General features: G+C 51.8%; 1 non-coding gene and 1 pseudogene across 1 annotated transcript; one reads left to right on the forward strand and one right to left on the reverse strand.

The window, feature by feature from the left end:
• The window catches only part of LOC149875740 (nuclear GTPase SLIP-GC-like), a 35,886-nt pseudogene extending 15,864 nt beyond the window's left edge, over window positions 1-20,022 (forward strand).
• TRNAG-CCC (transfer RNA glycine (anticodon CCC)) lies at window positions 8,107-8,177 on the reverse strand. Its single transcript has one exon. It is a non-coding gene; the product is annotated as a tRNA-Gly (tRNA).
• Window positions 20,023-20,434: the final 412 nt, after the last annotated feature.

The raw sequence follows: 20,434 nt of genomic DNA on the forward strand, positions 1-20,434 counted from the left end.
GGGGTTATATAAGTTAAGACTGCCCAGGAGGAGGGGGCAGCAGCCATGCGGTGAGCAGCAGCCATGTGGGGGACTCAGAGGAGCATTACCATCTGAAACTGGCTCTCTCCCCCAAAACTCACGAGCTAGAAATGGCCTGATTCTAGAGGGGATTTCACCAGCCTCTGGATGAAGTGTGTGAGTAAGCTACTCAGGATCTGATTCTATATCTAGCTGGCAGTAACTCAGATGCGTGATCAAAAGGCTCCTCAGCCAGACTGTTTGCTCTTTAGGATTTCTAGGATATTGCTCAATCTTGTATCCTATTTTCACCCTACCCCTGTAATCAGTAAAGTCATCCTTTGTGACTGGTGTGGGAGACTTATTGAGGGGTGGGTCTAAATTATGCCCAAGAGACCCCTTAGGTCTCCAAACGAAGGGAGACTTTCCTTTTTGGCCCCTGCATTGGGGAAGTGCCCCAAGTGCCTGTACTGGGTTGAGTACCCGTAGGACTTTAGGCCTGTGTTTTCCCCGAGGACACAGGGCTGAGAGTGAGTCCCTTCTCAGGGTGGTGGCAGCTATGTTACCCCCAGACTAGTGAGTGTGCTCCAGGAAGGGAGTCAGCTAGATGTAATGCACCCCTAGGGAGGCATTCAGAGCCTGAAAGGTGGTCGGGCACAGGGAGGTGGGCAGCTCAACCTAGAAGCGCCCCCTACTCGCCCACCACAGAAGCCACCTTTGTTTCTCCCCAAAATCTCCGCTCAGTGACAATTTGATTAGGATGGCCCCAGCAGAGGAGACACACCTTTGCCCTATCTCTTTAGGTAACCTGAGATGGAGACATTCCTGAGGGAGGGGGAAACCTGCTACCTCTGCCTACATGACTGGGATCAGCTACCCTGGGGGAGGGGCATCTACCTGGTGGGCTAGAGTCTGCCCGGCGACTAGTGATGTATTTCAAATTGGTTGGCCAACAGCCAACAGGTGCTGGCCTCCATTGAACCAGGTGAACGAGGTCACAGGGGCTGTATAAGTTAAGACTGCCCAGGAGGAGGGGGCAGCAGCCATGTGGGACTCAGACTTGGAGAGGAGCTTGACCATCTGAAACTGGCTCTCTCCCCCATAACTCCTGAACTAGGAATGGCCTGCCACCAGAAGGAATCTCCAACAGCCTCAGGATGATGCTTGTGAGTAAGCTACTTGAGATCTGATTAGATATCTAGCTGGCAGTATCTCAGGTGTGTGATCAAAAGGCTACCTCAGCCAGACTGCTTTGCTTGATGCGATTTCTATGATATTGCTCTGTCTTGTACCCTATTTTCACCCTACCCCTGTAATCAATAAAGTTCTCCTTTGTGACCAGTGTAGGAGACTTCTTGAGGGGTGGGTCTAAATTATGCCTAGGAGGCCCCTTAGTTCTGCAGACTAAGAGGAACTTTCCTTTTTGGCCCCCGATTTTGGGGAAGTGCCCCAAGTGCCTGTACTGGGTTGAATAACCATAGGACTATTAGGCCAGTGTTTCCCCAAGGACGCAGGGATGAGAGAGTCCCTTCTCGGGGTGGTGGCAGCTTACGTTACCCCCAGGCTAGCAAGTGTGTTCCAGGAAGAGGGTCAGCTGGACGCAAGGCACTCCTAGAGAGGCACTCAGAGCCTGGAGGGTGGTCGTAGTTTCATAGTTTCATAGTTTCATAGTAGCTAGAGTCGGAAGGGACCTAGGTAGATCATCTAGTCCGACCCCCTGCCTTAGCAGGAAAGAGCACCGGGGTCAGATGACCCCGGCAAGGTGCTCATCTAACTTCCTTTTAAAAATCCCCAGGCTAGGAGCCTGCACCACTTCCCCTGGAAGCTGGTTCCAGGCCCTAGCCGCCCTGACTGTGAAGTAGCGCCTCCTAATATCTAATCTAAACTTACCCTCCGCCAGTTTGTGACCGTTATTCCTGGTCACTCCTGGCAGCGCACGGGGGAACAGGGACTCCCCCAATATCTGCTGATCCCCCCTGACCAGTTTGTAGCAGGCCACAAGGTCCCTCCTTAACCAGGTCGGGCAGTGAGGTGGGTGGCTCAATGCAGGAGCGCCCCTTCTGGCCCACTACATGCTGCATGTGTTAAGCTGCAGCAGGGTGAAAGCCGCAGGCCTACTAGCCCCTGATGAAGCCACAAAGTCTGCAAGCTGTCAAGGAGATAGGTGAACGGGCTAGAAAAAGGATATTATGTCACTGACTATGAAAAGCATGGATGACCTCTACCTGACTTAAGAAGTCTATGGGCCAACGAGAGGCAAAGCGCTGTGTGACCTGGTACTGGCTACGGGGGACGACCTAATTGGTGACCTAGTGGTCGATGGGAAGCTGGGTGACAGCGACCATGAGCTGATCACCTTCACCATCCGCCGTAAAGCTGGCAAGTCAGTCAGCAACACAGAAGTCCTTGACTTCAGGAAAGCCGACTTTGGCAAGCTCAAGAGGCTTGTCGGTCAGGCCCTTAGGGACCATAACCCCAGGGAGATGGGAGTTCAAGAAGAGTGGTTGCTTCTCAAGGAAGCGATCCTCAATGCACAAGCTAAATCTATTTCAACACGGAGGAAAGGCAGCAAGAAGGCACAGCAGCCCTCCTGGCTCTCCAGGGACCTAGCAGACCTCCTGCGGCTAAAAAGGAAAGCCTACAAAGGATGGAGGATGGGATTCACCTCCAAGGAGCATTATTCTGCACTGATCCGGTCCTGCAGGGAGCAAACCAGGAAAGCCAAGGCTGCAACTGAACTCCAACTAGCTTCAAGCATCAAGGACAACAAAAAGTCCTTTATCAGATATGTGGGGAGCCGGAGGAAAAGCAAGGGCAATGTTGGACCCCTGCTAAACCAGATGGGGCAACTGACAACTGACGCCCAGGAAAAAGCCAACCTATTAAATAGGTACTTTGCGTCAGTCTTTCATCAGTCCCACGGGATGCCCATGCCTGCTATGGGACAGGGAAATCTGGGTGATGGGGATCCCCTACCCTCCATCAATGCTGACCTCGTGAAGGAACACCTTGAGAAGCTGGATACCTTCAAGTCAGCCGGCCTTGACAATCTGCACCCCAGGGTACTCAAGGAGCTGGCGAGCGTCATAGCCCAGCCCCTGGCATGGGTCTTCGAGAGCTCCTGGCGCCCTGGTGTCGTGCCCGAAGACTGGAAGAAGGCCAATGTGGTGCCGACCTTCAAGAAAGGGAGGAGAGTGGATCCGGCTAACTACAGGCCTATTAGCCTGACTTCTATCCTTGGGAAGATCTTAGAAAAGTTTATTAAGGAGGCCATCCTTGAGGGACTGGCCCAGGCTAACATCCTGAGGGACAGCCAGCATGGGTTTGTTGCGGGTAGGTCTTGTTTGACCAATCTCATTTCCTTCTATGACCAGGTGACCTATCACCTGGACAAGGGAGAAGAGATTGATGTCATATATCTTGACTTCAAAAAAGCTTTTGATCTGGTATCCCATGAGCACCTCTTGGCCAAACTGGCCGGTTGTGGCTTTGGCTCCACCACGATCCGCTGGCTGGGAAATTGGCTCCGTGGTCGGACCCAGAGGGTTGTGATTGATGGCAGTCACTCATCGTGGTGCCCTGTGACCAGTGGGGTCCCTCAAGGCTCTGTCCTGGGACCCATCCTGTTCAACATCTTCATTAACGATGTGGACATTGGAGTCAGGAGTGGACTGGCCAAGTTCGCCGATGACACCAAACTTTGGGGCAAAGCATCCATGCCAGAAGATAGGCGGGTGACCCAGGCTGACCTAGACAAGCTCAGCAAATGGGCAGATGAGAACCTCATGGTGTTTAACACCGAAAAATGCAAGATTCTCCACCTTGGGAGGAAAAACCTGCAGCTTCCTTACAGGCTGGGCAGTGCTACGTTGGATAGCACTACAGAAGAAAGAGACTTGGGGGTCATCATTGACCACAAGATGAACATGAGCCTGCAATGCGATGCTGTGGCTAGTAAAGCGACCAAAATGCTGGCGTGCATCCATAGATGCTTCTCGAGCAAATTCCGGGACGTCATTCTCCCCTTGTACTCGGCCTTAGTGAGGCTGTGGCTGGAGTCCTGCGTCCAGTTTTGGGCTCCACAATTCAAAAAGGATGTGGAGAAGCTTGAGAGAGCCCAGAGGAGAGCCACGCGCATGATCAGAGGTCAGGAAAACAGATCTTACGACGACAGGCGGAGAGCCATGGGACTCTTTAGCCTGGAAAAGCGCAGGCTCAGGGGGGATCTGATGGCCACCTACAAGTTTATCAGGGGTGACCACCAGGATCTGGGGGAAGGTCTGTTCACCAGAGCGCCCCAAGGGATGACGAGGTCGAACGGTCACAAACTCCTGCAAGACCGTTTCAGGCTGGACATGAGGAAGAATTTCTTTACCGTCCAAGCCCCCAAGGTCTGGACCAGCCTGCCAGCGGAGGTGGTTCAAGCACCTCCATTGAACACCTTCAAGAGTAAATTGGATGCTTATCTTGCTGGGATCCTATGACCCCAGCTGACTTCCTACCCTGTGGGCAGGGGGCTGGAGTCGATGATCTCCCGAGGTCCCTTCCAGCCCTGATGTCTATGAAATCTATGAAAAGATTTCTCGCACCTTCCTGTAAAACATCTAGTACTGTCCACTGTTGGAGATGGGCTACTGGGGCAGATGGACTAGGGGTCTAAGCTAGTAATAACTTTGAACATAAAGCTCTGTTTCTACCTTCTGGCCTGGGTGAGCTCTCAACCTTCCCATTAGTCCATTCGTTTATTTAGTATGAATAAATGAAAGGAATTTTTAAAGTTTGCCAAAACCATTTAAATGTGGCATTTCCATTTCAGGAAAAGAAGACAGGAACATGTGAGTATTTGCATAACAGTTGTTCTACCTCTTCCAGAAGGCAGTCTTTAGTATGTATTACTTATTTATTCGCTGCTATCATGTGCCCCTGCTCCCACCCCCCCAGTCTCCTTTTCCCCAATATAAACATAGAATCCTAGAAAACGAGGGTGTGAAGGGATCTCAGGAGGTCACATCTAGTCCAGCCCCCTGCTCAAAGCAGGACCAACTACAACTACATCATCCCAGCCAAGGCTTTGTCTACCTGGATCTTAAAATCCTCCAAGGATGGAGAGTTGGCATCCGCTCTGGGTAACCTGTTCCAGTATTTCACTACCCTCCTAGTGAGAAAGTTCTTCCTAATAACTTCTCTCTGTATGGCTGTCTTTTAATCCCTTTAGCATCTTTGTAACTGACTTTCAGATCTTCTCCAGTTTCTCTACTGCATCCAGAACATCCCTCCAGCTCAGGTTTAACCAGTGCTCTGTAAGCAATATTATCACCTCCCATGTCTTGCACAGAATAGTCCTGTAAATGCAACCCCAAACTGCATCTGCCTTTCTGTGACTGTTTCATGCTGCTGACTCATGCTGGGATTGATTCACCATAACCCCAGCCTTCACGACTAACTGTAAATTCTCTCTTGCGTCTTATACTCTCCCTCTCCTTGTTAGTGGAAAAGTTTGCTTTAATGCCACCCCAGCCTGTACCAAATTAAGAGATTGAAACTGTTTATTGGAGTGGACCATAAGTCTAAAGGAACCTCAGGTGCTACATGAGGGCCACACAGTGCAGGTACTAATCAACAGCTCCATTATCTTATGATGCCTGAATAGGCAAGGCTGAGCCAGATGAATTAATAGTGTCACAAGATGATGCCCCTAGGGATGTTTTGTATATGTAGGCAACCGCAGTTTAGCGCTATTTTGCTTAGCATTGTTTCGCTGTAGCACTCATTTCACATTGATACCTGATTCCACTTAGTGCTCAGGAAGTTCCATTACAATGCTCACGGGCGTTGGAACTGACACAATCCTGGCAGCCCTGCACCTGGGAATTGTGATGGCTTTAGAAAGTGAGAGTGGTTTTGCTTAACGCTTGGTTTCACTTAACATTCATTTTTCAGGAACCAATTAAGAGCACTAAGCGGGGTTTGTCCGTACAACTTAATGACATTGAAGGTGTATCATGTACCAGGGTGAGATGCATTTGCAGACAGTATCAGGAGACATCCACTCTCACATGTCATTGTTCCTCTATTTTAGGGGGTTTTCCCCATTCAATTTCCACCTCTTGTAGCTTCCTCCACCTTTAACTACAAATCTTTTGTGGGGGTAGACCATCAGCTATGACCGTCTGAGAATTACAAGCCTTGACAGCACAGCTGCCCTATCCAACACTGCACAAGGATAAAGCTTCCTACAGCTCTTGCCCAGAGCTGGTTGGGACTTTCATTTAAGCAAGGCACCAAGTTTACCTGTAATCTTTTCCCAGTCTCACTGGCATACACATGAAGAAAGCCTTATTCTGAAGATTTTCTTGGAGTTCTCTTCTACACTGATAAGATAAGCCACTAGAGCTAAATCCTGTCTCTCTATGTGTGCCTAAGTGACATGGAAGCAGCTACATAACTGCAGATTTTGGCACTGGCACAATTCTATTTTGTTCAGTGGTAAAATAGTCTCCCTGAGTGAACCTGCTAGAAGGTGGGAAGAAGAGGATGGAAACCCATCCACCTTTAGCCCAGTAGCAAAGTGGTTAGGACACTTGACCAGGGAGTAGGAGACCTGGGTTTTCAGATCTCTTGCCCACCTCCTGCTTTCCAGCAGAGTGCTCTAACTACCAGTCCACAGGCTAGGCATTGCCCAGACCCTTCTCCAGCCCTCCTCCTGAGGCTAAGGACAAAATCTTTCAGATGACTTCCAAACTATTTGTTTCCTGGGAGAAGAAAAGTGATGTTTTTATACAGATACTACCAAAACACATCTGCTTTGTTATAGAATCATAGAAATGAAGGGCTGGAAGGGACTTTGAAAGAATGAGTCTATCCCCCTGCTCTGGTAGGAATACTGCTGAGATCAAATGACCCCAGCTAGGGGACTGTCCACCAAGTCTATTACAAATTCTGGTCACCTTTACTGGAAAAAATTCTTCCTTACATCCAACCTGAAACCATCCTTTAACAGTGTATGGCCATTGCTCCTTGTCCTCCCCTGGGATACCCTAGTGAACAATTTTTCTCCTAGCTTTTAATATTGAATGATAGAAGTAGGGTCGAAGGGACCTTGTAGATCTTCAAGACCGACTCCCTGCCTGGACCGGAGAAACATGGGCCGACAATGCAAGGTCACGGTTGGCAGAGCTAACCGGACCTTGTCGTGCATCCACAGGTGCATCTCAAGTAGGGTCAAGGAGGTGATCCTCCCACTCTATGCAGCGCTGGTCAGGCCGCAGCTGGAGTACTGCGTCCAGTTCTGTATGCCCCACTTCAGGATGGATGTGGACAACATTGAAAGGGTCCAGCAGAGGGCCACATGCATGATCCAGGGTCTACAGGGCAGACCCTATATTGAAAGACTGCGGGACCTGAACCTGTTCAGCCTTCACAGGAGAAGGCTGAGGGGGGACCTGGTGGCCTGTCTATAAACTCACTAGGGGGGACCAGAAGGGTTTAGGGGAGACGCTGTTTCCCCTTGTGCCCCCTGGCATGACAAGGAACAATGGACTCAAGTTATTAGAGAGTAGGTTTAGATTAGACATCTGCAAGAACTACTTCACAGTCAGGGTGGCTAGGAGCTGGAACCAACTTCCTAGGGAAGTGGTGCTGGCTCCTACCCTGGGGATCTTTAAGAAGAGGCTTGATGCCTACCTGGCTGGACTCATTTGAGTCCAGTCTTTTTCTCCCGCCCAGGCAGGGGTTCGGGCTTCAAGATCTACAAGGTCCCTTCGACCCGACTTCTATGATTCTGTGAAAAAACTTGGCTCAAATGATCCCAGCTAGGTAGGCATCAAGCCTCTTCTTAAAGACCCCCAGGATAGGAGCCAGCACCACTTCCCTTGGAAGTCAGTTCCAGATCCTAGCCGCCCTGACCTTGTCTAATCTAAACCTCCTTTCCAACAACTTGTGGCTTTTATTTCTTGTTAAAATATGCTGCCATATTCTGAGATCTTTGCATTGGGTTTGGTGGGTTTTTCTGAAGTCAAGAAATCAGTGGAAGTGCCCAGCAGCAAACATCTGTATCAAGAACAACACAAGGGTGTTAAGGCCTGCAAAGCACTGACTGGCAGCTTCTGCATTGGCTGGGAATTGAACCCAGGTCTCCTGCATGGGAGGCAGGAATTCTACCATTGAACCACCAATGCTTGATAGTCACCTTCTTATAAACTTATTGATGACCACCAAGTTCCCCCTCATACTTCTCTTCCCCAAGTTGAATAGTCCCAGATTCCATAGCTTAGACTTTCCTCATAAGGTCTGTCCTCCAGGCCCTTAATTATTCATGTGACCCTTCTCTGGACCCTTTCAAGATTCTCCGTGTCTTTTCTGAAGTGTGGTGCCCAGAACTGAACACAGTACTCCAGTCAGGGTCTCACCAGCACCAGCTCCAGCACCTCAACAGAGCACCACAAGTGCTTGTAAAGCCGTGCCAGGGGTCCCACAATGACCTCTGCTAATTCCCTCAGCACTCTGGGGTGGAGATCGTCAGGACCTGCTGATTTGAACATGTCTAGACCCACCAGAAGTTCCCTGACTAGGTCCTCACTGACCCTGGGCCTGGCAGCACCTCCCCCGTTGTGGGGGGGATCCCCCGTTCCCTGCTTAAAAGGATGGAGGCAAAGAAATAGTTAAAGAGGTTAGCTTTGTCGTCTGGTGTGACAACCAGATTTCCTAGCGTATTCTGCAGAGGCCCTTTGTTACCCAGTACCTTCTTTTTACCCCACCCCCCATTATGTATTTAAAAAAGGACTTCTTGTTATCTTTGATCTGGGTCACTAGTCCCACTTACATCTCCACCTTAGCCTTCCTAACAGTCCCCCTACAGTCTCAAGCAATGGAGGTATAATCCTCCTTGGTGATGGCACCTCCCTTCCATTGGGTGTACACCTCCTTCTTAGCTTTGAGACATTTGTGGATGCTTCTGGGAGCTTTTGAGCACTCCTTCCCCCTTTGATCTGTGTGGGGATTGTCACCCTTTGGGCTTGGAGGATCATCTCCTTAAGGAATGACCACTCTTCCTGGACTCCCAACTCCCCTCCACTCCGGGACCTCAGTGCCTCCCCGACTAGTCTCCTTACATCATTGAAATCTGCCCTCCTGAAGTCTAGGGCTGCTGCCTTGCTGCACACCCCTTACGTACTTATAGGCAGCCACCAGTTCCCCCCTGAGCCTGCACTTTTCCAGGCTGAAGCGTTTCATGGCTCTCAGCCTCTCTTCATAAGGCCTGTTCTCTTGCCCTCTGATCATGTGCGTGGCTCTCCTCTGCACTTTCTCAAGCTTAGAAGCATCTATGGATGCAAGCCAAAGTTTTGTTTGCTTTACCAGCTGTGACCTTGTATTGATGGATCATGTTCATTTTGTGGTCAGTCATGACCTCCAAGTCTCTTTCGGCCGTGGTGCTGCCGAGCCTATAAGCGTGCTGCAGGGTTTTTTTCCTGAGGTAGAGTATCTTGCATTTTTCCATATTGAAGGTCATCAGGTTTATATTTGCCCACTTTCTAAGCCTTTCCAGGTCAGCCTGAATCACCAGACTATCCTCGGGTGTGGATGCTTTACCCAAAAGCTTAGTGTCATCAGCAAACTTGGCCAGTCCACTTTTGATACAAGTGTCCACATGGTTGATAAAGATGTTAAAGAGTACAGGCCCAAGGACGGCACTTTGGGGGACACCACTGGTCATGGAGCACCATGATGATTCACTTCCATCGACTACCATTCTCTGGGTCTGGCCTTGGAGCCAGTTCCCCAGCCATCGGACTGTAATGTAGCCGAGGCCACAGTTGGAAATCATAGAACGCTAGATCAAAGGCTTTTTTAAAGTCCAGATATATGAAGTCAATCTCTTCTCCCTTGTCCAGGTGATAGGTCACCTAGTCATAGGAGATGAAATTGGTCAAGCAAGACCTACCCGCAACAAGCCCATGCTGGCTGTCCCTCAGGATATAGCCATCAACCCACTTGTCAAGAATGGTCTCTTTTGATAATTTTTTCTAGAATCTTTCCAGGGATTGAAGTCAAGCTGATTGGGCTGTAGTTCCCCAGATCTACTTTCCTCCCTTTCTTGAAGATGGGCACCACATTGGGTTTCTTCCAATCTTCAGATACTTCTGCAGGCTTATCACAGAGAGACTCCTTGATAAACCTGATAAACTTTTCGAGGATTTTACCTAGGATGGAAGTTAGGTTGATTGGCCTATAGTTACCCGGGTCCTCCCTCCTGCCCATCATGTGGATGGGCACAACATTGGTCCTGTTCCAGTCCTCAAGGACTTCTCCAGAGCACCACAAGTCGTGGAAGAGCTTTTCCATTGGTTCACAATGACTTTGGTCAGTTCCTCCAGCACTCTTGGATGAAGATCAACTGGTCCTGCTGACTTGTATACATCTAATTTTATTAACTGGTCATCTACTAATTCTATGGCAATAATAGGAAGGCAATTATTCCTACCGTGCTCATCCTCTATTCTGCCTGATGTGGTTTTCCCTTCAGTCCAGTAAAAGAATGAGGTCTAGTAGTGATTCAGGAGTTCAGCTTTCTCCTGGATGCCAGTAACCAGTTTTCCTGAGTTGTTGAGCAATGTCCCCACACTTCCATTTGTTTTTCTCCTGTTCCTTATGTATCTAAAGAGGAACTTGTTGTTGTCCTTGATTCCCACTGCTAATCTAAGTTTGGTCACTGCTTTAGCCTGTCTTATCTGTTCCCTGCAAATGCGGGCCGTTGTGGAATAGTCCTTCTTGGGCCCTGCCCCATGCTTCCATTGTTTATAAGCCTCTTTCTTCTTTCTTAGGAGGACCATGATTTTCCTGTTTAACCAAGCATGCTTCCTAGCCCTTCTGTTACCTTTTCTCAGCATGGGAATGGACTTTCTTTGTGCTTCAAGGATTGTGTCCTTAAGGAACAACCACTCTTCATGCATATTTTTCACCTTTGGTCCCTGGTGCTACAGCACTTGCCCTTCTAGTGACCTGACCTCGATGAAATTTGCATTTTTGAAGCCCAAGCCTTCAATCCTGCTTTCCGATTTAGGACACCTAAATACATGCATGGACCAGGCAGATACGGCTGGCAAAAATACTCCACCCACAGGTGCACCTGGCACCTGTCACCTACTATGAAGATAAAAGACACTGGTTGTTAGAAAATTTAGATTCTGAGAAAAACAGGGATTCAGAGGACCTCAGAATGTCACATCTGGTCAACTCCCCTGCTCATGGCATGACCATCCCTGTCCAAACCATGTCAGTGAGTGTTTGTTTAACTTGCACACAGAAGCTTCCAGTGACAGAGACTCCAGCGCTTTTCTGGTAACCTAGTCCAGTGCTCACGTATTGTAAATATAAGAAATTATTTATTGTGAAAGATGCATCACAAGCAGGTCCAAGGAGGTGATCCTCCCCCTCTACGTGGCACTGGTCAGGCCACAGCTGGAGTACTGCGTCCAGTTCTGGGTGCCGCACTTCAAGAGGGATGTGGCTAGCATTGACAGGGTCCAGAGGAGGCCACTCGCATGGTCAAGGGGCAGCGGGGCAGGCTCTACTAAGAAAGGCTAAAGGGCCTGAACCTATTCAGTCTTCATGAGAGAAGGCTGAGAGAGGGTCTGGTGGCCATTTACAAATTCACTGGGGGGACCAGCGGGAATTGGGGGAGGCTCTGTTCTTCCAGGCACCACCCAGGGTTACTAGGAATAATGGCCACAAATTGTTAGAAAGAAGGTCCAGGCTAGACATCAGGAGACATTACTTCACAGTTAGGGCTGCCAGGCTCTGGAATGGGCTCCCAAGGGAGGTGGTGCTCTCTCCTACCTTGGGGGTCTTCAAGAGGAGGCTGGACAGGCACCTGGCTGGAGTGATATGATCCCAGGACCCATTCTTGCCTGGGGCAGGGGGTCAGATCTGATGATCTGTTTAGGTTCCTTCTGACCCTAAGTACTATGAAACTGTGATACTGTGATTTTGCACACCTAAACCCAGTCCCAGTCCTTCTCCCCAACCCACCCCAGTCTGGTATAGTGCTGTGACAGTTCCCTCCTTTGCAACAGAGGCAGCTAAGGTAAAGGGGAAGCAAGCCTGCCAGAGGATGAAAATGATCCTCAGGGAGAACATAGGCAAAGAGGCCAACGGTGGGATGTTTGAACGGGCAACAGAGAGGATGAAGGAGCAATTCGAGAAGCTGAAGGTGAGTGATGATTTTCCCTTCTGCTCTGGGCTGTGTCCATGGATTGGGCAGTGCTGTACAGCACCCAAAGCAGCTCACAGCAGCGGCCTAGGCAGGGCAGGGGGAATTTCGAGCAAAAACATTTAAAGAAATCATCTACCACAAGGGATGTTTCTTGGCCACTCAGTGCAGAAGTGACTTCATTTTGATCTTCCAGGTGTCCTCAGAGGCCTTCACCTTGCAAACACTTACACATGCACTCGGCCTCAAGCACATGAGAAACACCACTGACTTCAGTGGAAGCAGTCTCCGGCTTCAAGGCAGAACACATCCTAAATAATACAATACATGCCACAGACCGGCACTGTACAGACACCGTGCACAGCAGACATAGCTTGCAGCAACAAAAGTCTATTTCTTAAGGAATAACAGGTCCATTTTAACACTAGGGACTGCGTAAGAAGCAGCATTGTCCCTCTTAACAACATGCCCACAGGAATAGAGGGCAAACCTGTTCTGAAATGAATCCAAGCATGGAGCAATGGTCTCAAGTTGCAGCAAGGCAAGTTGCGGGTAGATATCAGGAAAAACTCTCTCTCTGGGAGGGTAGTAAAGCACTGGAACAGGCCACCCACAGAGGTAGTGGGACCTCCATCCTTGGAGCTTCTGAAGACCTGATAGACAAACTGAGGCTGGGACGATGTCGTCGAGGCTGGTTCTGCTTTGAGCCAGGGGTTGGACTAGATGTGACCTCTTGAGGCCCCTTCAAACCTCATTTTCTATGATTCTGTGATTCTATCTTCCTATTTCTGTGTGCAACTTAGCAATGCCCACCAGGCTCACTGAACCTCCCTAGGAGCCCCTGTGAATTCTACTTGCCATAGCGTAATACAGGATGTAGAGATGGAAATTAGGTCAGGAAAGGTCTGTGTGCCCGGGGCTAATTTCCTGATTCCCTTGACCTCCTGTTGATGGAGCTCTCTGTTTTTCCTGATCCCCTTCATCTGCGCCTCTGACCTCCCCTCTGTTCGTTGGGGAAGGGACAGCAGAAGGGGCTGTCCCTCAGCTGGTGTGTCATGAGCAACTTTCTCTGGAGTCTGTGAAGAAAGACTGATTTGGGCTAGGTGAGGCTCTGACATGCAGACTTTATTCTAAACTCAAGTAAAAAGCACCATGGAGATCAGTACCTGAAGCCCTCACCTCATCACAAGAGCTTTTCTGGTTCCTATTGAGGTTTTAAAGTCAGCAGATACCCAGAACAGCAGTCTTGCAGTTAAATCTCCTGCCATCCCAGCAGGCTGTGCACAGCGGTCGTTTGGCCCGAACGGGCTATCAGGCTTACTGTTTCTACGTCCGCTTGAGGCAGGGATTAAATCCTAGTCAGGGCAAGTCAGCCCTTCATCCCTCCGAGCTGGAAGCAGCTTATTGTACTGAGCGCTCTGGAGGAGACCGGACAGCCCTGCCCCAAGAAGTGATTGTGAAAATGGCATTGTCCTCACTGTCTTTCCCATGACGCCAGGGCAACTGGGCTCCATTCACAAGCCTCCTGCCACTTCAGTGAGCTCCCCTAACTGCTCCCCCTGCCCTCCCTGCACACGCACACACTGCCTCCCTTCGTTATGTACTTATTACATTGATATGCAAAAGGGCTTGGTCGTATGTGCTGTATGACTTTGGTGACAGCTGTCTGACTCCTTGCTGTGACTGATCGATTGGCTAATGGGTGCGAAGGGCTGGGAGATCTCGTCCATACTCACGTGCTGACCACTTCTTTGCCGCAGAATGATATGACAGAGAAGCTGCTAAGTGACTTTTCCAAGATGATCAAACTTGTCTTTTCTCGCTGGGAAAGGATTGCTGGGGCCCTGCCAGGTAAGAGTCTAAGGCTAGCATCCTAAGGGATAGCCAGCACGGGTTTGTTGCGGGTAGGTCTTGTTTGACCAATCTCATTTCCTTCTATGACCAGGTGACCTATCACCTGCACAAGGGAGAAGAGATTGATGTCATATATCTTGACTTCAAAAAAGCTTTTGATCTGGTATCCCATGATCACCTCTTGGCCAAACTGGCCAGCTGTGGCCTTGGCTCCACCACGATCCGCTGGCTGGGAAATTGGCTCTGTGGTCGGACCCAGAGGGTTGTGATTGATGGCAGTCACTCATCGTGGTGCCCTGTGGCCACTGGGGTCCCTCAAGGCTCTGTGCTGGGACCCATACTGTTCAACATCTTCATTCATGATGTGGACATTGGAGTCAGGAGTGGACTGGCCAAGTTCGCCGATGACACCAAACTTTGGGGCAAAGCATAGTTTCATAGTTTCATAGTAGCTAGAGTCGGAAGGGACCTAGGAAGATCATCTAGTCCGACCCCCTGCCTTGGCAGGAAAGAGCACCGGGGTCAGATGACCCCAGCAAGGTGCTCATCTAACTTCCTTTTAAAAATCCCCAGGCTAGGAGCCTGCACCACTTCCCCTGGAAGCCGGTTCCAGGCCCTAGCCGCCCTGACTGTGAAGTAGCGCCTCCTAATATCTAATCTAAACTTACCCTCCGCCAGCTTGTGACCATTATTCCTGGTCACTCCTGGCAGCGCACGGGGGAACAGGGACTCCCCCAATACCCGCTGATCCCCCCTGACCAGTTTGTAGCAGGCCACAAGGTCCCCCCTTAACCTTCTCTTGTGGAGGCTAAACAGGTTCAGGTCCCGCAGCCTGTCCTCATAAGGCCTGCCCTGCTGACCCCTGATCATACGAGTGGCCCTCCTCTGGACTCTTTCCATATCGTCCACGTCCCTCTTGAAGTGTGGCGCCCAGAACTGGACGCAGTACTCCAGCTGCGGCCTGACCAGTGCCGCATAGAGGGGGAGGATCACCTCCCTGGACCTGCTCGAGATGCATCTGTGGATGCATGACAGGGTACGGTTGGCCTTCTTGACTGCCTCCCCACACTGCCGGCCCATGTTCATCGTGGAGTCAATGACGACTCCAAGATCCTTTTCCGTCTCCGTGCTGGCAAGAGGGGAGTTCCCCAACCTGTAAGTGTGGTGCCGGTTCTTCCTCCCCATGTGCAACACCTTGCACTTATCAGTGTTAAACCCCATCCTATTCTCATCCGCCCACCGTTGCAACCTGTCAAGGTCAGCTTGTAGCCTATTGCACCCTTCTAGTGCACCCACATCCCCCCACATCTTAGTGTCATCAGCAAACTTGAACAGGGTGCTTTCTACCCCCTCATCCAAGTCACTGATGAAGATGTTGAACAGTGCGGGCCCGAGGACCGAGCCCTGCAGGACCCCACTGCCCACGTCCTTCCAGGTCGAGAAGAACCCATCCACTACCACCCTCTGGGTGCGGCCCTCCAACCAGTTGATGACCCATTTGACCGTGTGGGCATCGACACCACAGTCTCCCAGCTTTTTGATGAGGACAGGGTGAGAGACAGTGTCGAAAGCCTTCCGGAAGTCCAGAAAGACTACATCCACAGCAACCCCTGCGTCTAATGATTTGGTGACCTGATCGTAAAAGGCCACCAGGTTGGTCTGACAAGACCTGCCACTGATGAACCCATGTTGGTTGCCCCTGAGCATGCATTCCCCCGCAAGGCCCTCCTGGATGTGTACCAGGATAATTTTTTCAAAGAGCTTACCCGGGATTGAGGTAAGACTAACTGGCCTGTAATTCCCCGGGTTCTCTTTTTTTCCCTTTTTGAAGATAGGGACCACATTGGCCCTCTTCCAGTCCTCCGGCACCTCGCCAGAGCACCACGAGTGCTCATAGAGCCGCGCCAGGGGTCCCGCAATGACCTCGGCCAGTTCCTGTAGAACCCTAGGGTGAAGATCGTCCGGACCAGCAGACTTGAACACGTCCAGCCTCTCCAGAAGTACCCTAACTAACTCCTCGCTAACCCCTGGCCCAGGCGTGTCTCTCTCGGGGCCCAACGGGGGCCCAGCAGGGAGGTGGCTGAACTGGTCCCTACTTAGGAAGACAGAGGCAAAGAAATCGTTAAATATGTTAGCTTTGTCATCTGGCATGACGACTAAGTTGCCCATCGTGTCCTGCAGGGGCCCCACATTACCCGGGACCCTCTTTTTACCCCCTATGTATTTGAAGAAGGACTTCTTATTGTCCTTAATCCGGGAAGCTAGTCCTATCTCCATCTCTGCCTTGGCCTTCCTGACTGCCCCCCTACATCCTCGGGCGACTGTAACATAGTCCTTCTTGGTGATGACCCCATCCCTCCATTGGGTGTATGCCTCCCTTTTAGCAAGGAGACATTCCCGGATGCTCCTAGTGAGCCATGGGGGTTTATGTGCCCTCCTGCTCCCTTTGATCCTTGTTGGGATTACCTCCCTTTGGGCATGGAGGATCGTCTCCTTAAGGAGCAACCACTCACCTTGGACATCTGGCTCCCTTCCCCTCTGGGTCCTCAGCGCTTCCCCAACGATCCTCCTTAGCTTGTTGAAGTCAGCCCTCCTAAAGTCTAGGGCTGTTGCCTTGCTGCAGCCCTTTGCCACCTTACGCTGGATGGTGAATTCCAGCAAGCGATGATCGCTGTCTCCCAGGTGGCCCATCACCCGCAGCCCCCTCACCAGGGCATCACCCGTGGCCAGCACCAGGTCCAACAAGGCGTCTCCCCTGGTGGGGCTGTGCACCTCCTGGGTTAGATGGAGGTCCTGCACTCTGTCCAAGAACCGACGTGAGCGATCAGACTTGGCTGACTGCTCCTCCCAGCAGATGTCTGGGAAGTTCAGGTCCCCCATGATGACCACATCCTTAGCCCTCACTGCCTCTGTGAGCTGACCTAAGAATTCCTGGTCGAGCTCTTCTCCCTGGTTGGGAGGTCTATAGTAGACTCCCACCGTTAAGTCTCTCTCCCCTGGACTGCCTTTTACTCTAACCCAGAGCACCTCAGAATGCCCCCCTCTACCCCCTTGCTAATTGACGAGGAAGTATATTCCTCCTTGATGTAGAGTGCTACTCCTCCACCTTTCCTTCCTATCCTGTCCTTCCTGTATAGCCTATAGCCCTTGACACTCACCGCCCAGTCATGCGATGAGTCCCACCACGTTTCTGTGATCCCCACTATGTCAGGGCTGGTGACAGCTAGGAGGAGGGCGAGTTCCTCCTGCTTCTTCCCCATACTTCGAGCATTCGTGTAGAGGCATTTGAGGCCTCCAACGGTTGTGCCCACTGACCCCCTAGTCTCAGCAATGCCCCGTCCCCCATCACTCACCTGTTTCTCCCTTTTGTCCATTGGTCTGGGCTCGCTGGCTGTTTTTGGGCCTGGTAGTTCATCGTCTCCTCCGCCCTCATCTTCCCCCTCCCCCGACGAGCCTAGTTTAAAGCCCGCCGAAGGAGGTTCACCAACCTGGAAGAGAACACACGCTTACCTTTAGGGGAAAGGTGGAGCCCATCCCATCCCAGCATGTCTCTCATCATGATGTGCCAGTCATGGCTGAGGAAGCCAAAGCCCGCCTCGAAGCACCATTCCTGTAGCCTCCAGCTGGTCTCCGCTATGCACATCTTGTGGCGTCTGCCTCGACCGCTCACTGGCAGGATGGAAGAGAAGACCGCCTGTGCGCCCATCTCCCTCAGCACGCCTCCCAGAGCATGGTAGCATCCACGCCAGAAGATAGGCGGGTGATCCAGGCTGACCTGGACAAGCTCAGCAAATGGGCGGACGAGAACCTCATGGTGTTTAACACCGAAAAATGCAAGGTCCTCCACCTTGGGAGGAAAAACCTGCAGCATCCTTATAGGCTCGGCAGTGCTACGTTGGATAGCACTACAGAAGAAAGAGACTTGGGCGTCATCACTGACCACAAGATGAACATGAGCCTCCAATGCGATGCTGCGGCTAGTAAAGCGACCAAAACCCTGGCTTGCATCCATAGATGCTTCTCGAGCAAATCCCGGGACGTCATTCTCCCCTTGTACTCGGCCTTGGTGAGGCCGCAGCTGGAGTACTGCGTCCAGTTTTGGGCTCCACAATTCGAAAAGGATGTGGAGAAGCTTGAGAGAGTCCAGAGGAGAGCCACGCGCATGATCAGAGGTCAGGAAAACAGACCTTATGACGACAGGCTGAGAGCCACGGGACTCTTTAGCCTGGAAAAGCGCAGGCTCAGGGGTGATCCGATGGCCACCTATAAGTTTATCAGGGGTGACCACCAGGATCTGGGGGAAGGTCTGTTCACCAGAGCGCCCCAAGGGATGATGAGGTCGAACAGTCACAAACTCCACTGTGACCGGTTCAGGCTGGACATAAGAAATAACTTCTTCACTGTCCGAGCCTCCAAGGTTTGAAACAGTCTGCCACCCGAGGTGGTTCAAGTGCCCACTTTGAACGCCTTCAAAACACATTTGGATGCTTATCTTGCTGGGATCCTATGATCCCTGCTGACTTCCTGCCCCTGTGGTGGGGGGCTGGACTCAATGATCCTCTGGCCTCTCTTCCAGCCCAAATGTCTGTGAAATAAGCCAGGGCTTAGAAAGTCTTTGTTATCTCCTTCTGGCCCCTCTCCAACTTCTCCATGTCCTTTTTAGATTGTGGAGCCAGAACTGCACATGGGGCTCCAGACGGGGCCCGACTAGCGCCAAGCAGAGGCACATCACCTCCCGCATCTTGCACCCGATACCTGTATTGATGCAGCTGCAAAATGGCATCAGTAGTCTGGAGAATGGAGCAGGGGACAGTTACTGTTCCTCTTTCCTGCTGGGGAGGAGAAGAGGAAAGGGTTAGGGTTAGGGTTAAGGTTAGGCACCTACCCTGGTCTCTGTGACTCAGGACTCCTCCCTGGAGGGATCTGGGCTCCTGATGACTTTATCCTGCTGGCCTGGAGTGAGGTGTAGCAGGCTAGGCAGCTGGGCTATGCCCAGCCCTGACCTGGGCAAAATCCCAGGACAAGCTGAAGGCCAGGAAGGCCGGAGATGCTGCTGGGAGACTGGAGACCAGGGAGGTGCAGCCAGGCCCAGGTGCTGGAGGGTTCCTTAAATGCAGCTCCAAAGCCAGTCGGGGGGAGGGTATGGGGTCAGCTGGGCTTAATGAGCAGGACTGGGTCTGGGCCCTTAACGAGAGGTGCGGGGCTGGAGCCTGCCAGAACCTCGCAGAGCTGAACCACGTGGGAGCCTTGCAGTGCTGGAGGGGATGTCACAGGGCTCCTTCCCACCCAGCCCTCAAATACCACCCAACCTCCGGCTCCCCCAGGTTAGACACGTGCTTTATCCCAAGCAGCTGAACCTAGAAGCCCAGAGCTGTGGGGCTGGCAGGGAGCTGCAGAGGTCACATCCAGTCCAACACCTTCCTGAAGCAGGATCAGCCCTGTGCAAACCACCCCAGACAAACCCAGCGTCTGACCTCTTTGCAAAACCGCATTCATCCTGCACTCCCTGCTCTGCTCCCACCGGTCCCTCCAACCCATGGGGTAATTGGGGACCTTGTCCTGCAGTTGCAGGGTGTTTTCACCCCCCTGCAAGCAGGTCACTCCTCCGGCTTCAAGGCCAGGTGGCCAGGAGGGGCTCAGGGTGGTTTAGTTGTGTCACCTTGTCCCCACAAGCACCAGGACCTGCCCCGATCCGCTGCCTTCCCTCAGGTCCCAAGAGGGGCAGCTCAGGCCAGGCTTCTTCCTCAGCACAGCAGCCTCTTCTCTCTGCCCCTTGCTCTCTGCTCCTGGGCTCTTCCCCAGCTCCAGACTCGCCCACTGACCCACAGCTGCAGCCCAGCACTGACGCCTCAGCAGCTCCTTACAGCACCCAGCTTGCACCCTGCTCCGCTGGAGAAGATCCCTCCAGGGTCTCCCGCAAAGGCATCATCAGACACACAAGCACAGGCAAAAATCAGTAGCCCCAGCCCTGGTCCAGGGGCACAGGCAGCCCCACGCAGCTGTCCTGCTTGCACCCCCTGCCTGGGCTGGGCAACACCCACAGGCCCCAGGGCCAGAGCAGCAGCCTGCCCTCCCATGCTGGTGCATGGGGGAGACAAGAGCCAGACTCTGTTGCAGGGCTGCAAAGCCCCACAGTTCAGTGGGTCTAAGGCAGGGCTGTGGGTGCAAAGCCCCCAGCTCCAGGCAAAGCCTGTTTCGGTCACGGGGCTGCCACAGGGCAAGGGGACTGCAGAGCAGCTCCCTCCCCAACATGGCATTCCTCCCCTCCCCCAGGCTCTGATCTCCAAGTGCTTTGCTGAGGACAGACAGCTCCATTCTGGAGGGAGGCAAAGGGGCTTGACCGAGGTCCTGTGGAAGACCAGTGGCAAAGCA

This window comes from Crocodylus siamensis, chromosome 1 (genome assembly GCF_052110815.1).
Source record: "Crocodylus siamensis isolate JL-2025a chromosome 1, ASM5211081v1, whole genome shotgun sequence".
Taxonomy (NCBI): Eukaryota; Metazoa; Chordata; order Crocodylia; family Crocodylidae; genus Crocodylus; species Crocodylus siamensis.